This window comes from Bombus bifarius, unplaced genomic scaffold, assembly GCF_011952205.1.
Source record: "Bombus bifarius isolate JDL3187 unplaced genomic scaffold, Bbif_JDL3187 scf7180000008378_frag, whole genome shotgun sequence".
NCBI lineage: Eukaryota > Metazoa > Arthropoda > Insecta > Hymenoptera > Apidae > Bombus > Bombus bifarius.
Genome location: NW_022884628.1, coordinates 8,164 through 13,617, shown reverse-complemented (window position 1 = coordinate 13,617; position 5,454 = coordinate 8,164). Strand labels below are relative to the sequence as shown.

The 5,454-nt window shown below is 47.9% G+C and overlaps 1 pseudogene; it reads left to right on the top strand.

Moving 5' to 3' along the window:
* The first annotated feature begins 2,993 nt into the window (after positions 1-2,993).
* Positions 2,994-5,192, top strand: LOC117212786 (annotated as a pseudogene).
* Positions 5,193-5,454: the final 262 nt, after the last annotated feature.

Genomic DNA, 5,454 nt, shown 5'->3' with positions numbered 1-5,454 from the left:
CCACCCACATGATAATCTAACAGCTAAAAAGTTCTACCAAATGTCCAAACTGGAAAAATTGTGAATGTAATCAATAAAATAAAAAAAACCTGTGATCTGAGTTTAGCCATACATCTCCTAAAAGGATTAAGAGATTTTTTAACAAATTCCCAAAATAACAGTGAATTTTAAAATAAGGATAACGGAAATACATAAACATCTTGTTAATAACGACGTGGGTATACAGATAGGAACTAATATCTGGAGAATATATGTGACGGGATGATAGATCTACTTGCGCGATACACTAACTCAAGCGTGTAACACTCACGAACCGTAAGGCGTTACTCCCCGTCGATGAGATCGCAAAAAGAATGCATCTCCGTCCCGATGATGCCACCGAGGAAAACTATGATGGGGTGTGTCTAAGGACGCGAGATCATCGGATTCGTAGAGGGCAACCTTCGTTTAGAAAGTAAGGGAAATTGGCGTTGCTGCTAATTGGTCAATTTCTATATCGGTGGTTAGAAAGAGATGCTAGCTGCCCTCGAGAGAAAGTTTCTAGTGGGAGACGTCGTTCGTTGAAAAATAGGTATCCTGTATCTTCTCGTAGTTGGGACAAAGACTGTTTGTATGTTTGAAGGACTTTAGTTGACTAAATCTTAGGATTTATAACGGGCTCTCGAGCTAGCCGAACATGTACTGCGGAGACGCATCGACATCTGGCAATCATCTTACTCGAAGAATAGGGTCTGCGTGTGGCGAGCCACGGGACAGAAACCGTTGGAATGTTTACTGTCGCGTGTCGCCACGAATATTTCCTTTAAGGAGAGCTATAGAATTACTCCATACCTTTGTTAGACCCCGTTTGTTCATCCCGTGACCGCGGCTACGTTCGGCGACTGACTGTCGCCTCGAGCCCAAGCTCGTTATCACAACTCTCGAACAATTACAATCGGATTGAATAACTACAATTGTCTAGATTACAATGTTGCGGGATTATCCAAAATTCCAAAGGCTCCGGTGTTCTTTCATCTCCGTCAAATATATATTTTTTATGTATCTTCAAACACAAAGTAGAATATCGAGCATTTTTCTGTGGATTGTAAAATGATCAACTGTGGTTGATAAATTAATAAATTGTAAAAATTTGTCGATTTGTACTACGATGTGCGGAGTGTGAATAGTAACGATAGTGAACACACAATTGAATACCCAAACGACGTACTCCTGAGCTTTATACTTATTTTTATGTGGGTCCAATCTTTATCGATTCCATACGGGCATCGACCGCTCTGTGATATTTGAAATATAGGTAGTGTCTGTGATGAGCACCTGTGTGGAGCAGTCGTAGAGAGGACGAAGCTGTCAGCGTGGTCGAAATCTCCGGGAAAACCGGAGAATTCGGTCAAGGAAGTTAGCCAATGAAGGGATAGTGCCTGTAAAAGATAGTGGGTGTAAAAGTAGCGGAATTCGGTCCTGAAAGGACGTGACAAGTGAAATAAAATCACGTGTGAGTTTGTGATGGTGTGAAAGCCATATTGGGACACGTGACAATAGTGCCTCAGCACGAGCTACCAGGGGAACTACACGGACACAACCATACTGGTATGCGCGCCGAAAATGCGTCCTGCCGGCCATATGAAAGTGATAGTGACTGGTGGCAGTGGCAGGCGCGGGTATGAGTGTTCATTTTGCGCGCCTAGTGGGAACAAAGGACACAATTTTAGAGGAGGAGAAAGAGGCGGATGAAACCATGAGAAGAGGGGACGAAGCGAAGTTGGCTGCTGAGCCTATACACGTTAGCTCCAGACGTACGAGGAAGACGGTGGGGTTTGAGGAGGGGTCCTTCCGCTCCTCACTGAACACGGGGAGCCTACGGACCGAGCAAATTTCGGAGGAAGAAGAGACCTGCTCTGTCGGAGCGCCCCGCGCGAAGAAGAGAAAGGCCAACGGATCTCCATATCTTTCCACGGAACTGGCCGTCGAGATGAGGACATTTACTACGGCGGACAGGCGAGCGGAACTGCTCCGTCCCGCTTCCGAGGTAACCAAGGTTGCCGAAACATCTCGCAACCTCAACGACACACACGTGGAGATGCTGAGAGAAGCGGCGAGGTCAATCGCCGCTGGCGCAACAGAGATTGTGAAAAAGATGGACACCGCTCCTGGCGCCTTCCCGATAATGGAAGGGCGCATAGCGGCATTAGAGGCGGAGAACGAGGCGCTCCGAAAAGTGCTGGCCTCGCGCTCCACGGAAGAGCAGAACGGCGGGACAGCGCGTCTCGCCGCGATCGAACGCAAAATGGAGGAGCTAGGCCCATTGCTGATCCAGCTGATGGAGGAACGCCTCCAAAACATGGAAAGAAGAAGGGAAATGGAGGTCGTCTCCGAGGAGACCACGAGAAGGGTGGAGCCTGGCGTTCCGCATACTCCGGCGTCCAAGGAAGGACAAGCGGTTGCTATGGAATGGCAGACCGTTGAAAGAGGAAGAGACAAAAAGAAGGAACTGGCAGTGAAACAACCGACAAAGAGAACTCCGGGGACAGGGGCGAAGAGCACGAGGAAAGCCCCGGAGAGAGAATCGGAGAACGTACAAGGAGCGGGAGACAAGCTGCCTCCCCCAAACACACCGCGATCATCGGCGGTAACGAGCACGCTGAAGGACAATCAGGCCAATCTTACGCGGAAGTGTCGACCGCGGCCCAGGACAAGGTCCCTGTGGCCGAGGTCGGCATCAGAGTGGCAAGGATACGTAAAACTATGACCGAAGACGTCGTTCTGGAGGTCTCCGAGGACCAGAAGTGGGAGAAGGCCGGTCACCTTCTGTCGCAGACCCTGGATCCGAGCAAGGTCCTCGTGGCGTCACCCTTGCGACACGCGGAAGCAAGCGTGATCTGCGGTGGCACGTGACAACGAAAAGGGCTCGCCGCTGCAGGGAATGCCCCACTCAAAGCCCGCGAGGAAGGAGGCTGGCACGGAGGAAGCCATGGAAACTTTAGGTGATTGAGAAAATGCGCATTCTTCAGACCAACTTGGAACTGTCCAGACGATCGCAAGACCTGCTCTACCAAACCATTCCGGAAAGCACTGTAGCGGCACGTGAGCAGGACAAATCAAATCCTGTTGTTGTTTTGCTTCGGAGTATCAAGACCGTTAGGTCACAAGTATTGTAAGGAGTAATGAACTCCGCTACTTACAACCGTCAAACGCAGTCGAGTTCAAATTTTCCGGCTGTCCCCTGACCAGTATAAATAAGCAGACGCAATCACGAGCGTGAGAGTTCATCGAACAGAGTCGAAGCATTTTGACGCTTAAACAGGCATCGCACAGATCTACGAAGTTTCTCTGAGTGTTTCACGGGTATTTATTCCGTGACACAAAATTATACCAGCGGACTCGTAATTTGTCTGTAATTAACTATTTGATTGAAGATATATTTAACGGATTGCGACGGCAATAATTCGTCTACGTTATTTCGCTACATCAAAACAGATCTATCCTCCACATTGGTGACCCCGAGGTGATCTGAGTGATAGAAATAATCGGGAGAGTACCGACAAGACTTCGAACTACGCGAGTATTAGAGTGTTCGAGATGACGACTACCGACAAGAACGAGCTCGCTAACGTGGACGCGGTAAACGCTCAGCTCCGCATACCACCGTCCTGGGCGGACGATGTAGAGCTATGGTTTAACGTGTTGGAGGCACAGTTCAAACACGCCCAGATTACGAGCAAGGAGGCCAAATATAATGCTGCCATCTCGAATATCGATAAACCTCATGTCCGACTCATCCGCGACATCTTAGTCAATCCACCGGAGAGCGAGCAGTACGAATTCCACAAAAATGAACTCATTAAGAGCTAGGCGAGTCAGACGCCCGACGCCTACGCAAAATAATAGAGAACGAACTACTAGGCGACAGGACGCCTTCTCAATTTTATCGGGACCAGAAAAGCCTCGCCACCCCTGCAACATCGGACGAACTCATCCTAACTCTCTGGGAAGGCCGACTCCCGGTGCACGTGCATCGCATCGCATCGCATCGCATCGCATCGCATCGCATCGCATCGCATCGCATCGCATCGCATCGCATCGCATCGCATCGCATCGCATCGCATCGCATCGCATCGCATCGCATCGCATCGCATCGCATCGCATCGCATCGCATCGCATCGCATCGCATCGCATCGCATCGCATCGCATCGCATCGCATCGCATCGCATCGCATCGCATCGCATCGCATCGCATCGCATCGCATCGCATCGCATCGCATCGCATCGCATCGCATCGCATCGCATCGCCTCGCATCGCATCGCATCGCATCGCATCGCATCGCATCGCATCGCATCGCATCGCATCGCATCGCATCGCATCGCATCGCATCGCATCGCATCGCATCGCTCGCATCGCATCGCATCGCATCGCATCGCATCGCATCGCATCGCATCGCATCGCATCGCATCGCATCGCATCGCATCGCATCGCATCGCATCGCATCGCATCGCATCGCATCGCATCGCATCGCATCGCATCGCATCGCATCGCATCGCATCGCATCGCATCATCGCATCGCATCGCATCGCATCGCATCGCATCGCATCGCATCGCATCGCATCGCATCGCATCGCATCGCATCGCATCGCATCGCATCGCATCGCATCGCATCGCATCGCATCGCATCGCATCGCATCGCATCGCATCGCATCGCATCGCATCGCATCGTATCGTATCGTATCGTATCGTATTGTATCGTATTTCCTTATTACATCGAGGCTTGCGCATATTACAATCAATCATTTTTGAGTATGTACACGAGCACGCTGGATGTATTTTGTTTCTGCTTTAATTTATTCCTTGAAGCTAAATCAATCTTCGTATAATAAATTAAGAAGAATTCGTACAGTAAATTCATTCTTCTTATATTCTTTATCGAAATAATGAACTAAATTGAGAAAGACAAAGGAAAACGGTTGAGAGAATAGGGAGAAGAAGTAGAAGAACACAAGAAAATCACTGACTCGAGGCTGGCTGTTACAGAAAAAAGGAAACGGGATCGAATGAATGGGGCGTTAGCCTATAGCGGTATACGTGAGAATAGCGAACACAATCAGTAATGACGTTATTGATACAAATTTTAGCACCGACATACTTTCTTCTATATCTATCATGTCGCTTGTCATTTTTCAAAAATAATACAAGGTCGTTAACCTGAGTAAAGCATTGCGAAGATTTCAATTAGATGTCGCCGTTTGTTAAAAAGTTATTGTCACATTGAAAAGTTTATATTACAATTATTTGATATTTCGATACAGTAGGATCAATATACATATATACATTGATTATTATAATTGAATATAATAATATTATACTTTATCATATATATGATAACAGTGATGCAAATCGAATTTTAAGTTAATCAAGAATCAGCTTGTATTTCAATGTAAATAATGTGCGAAAAATGATGTACTT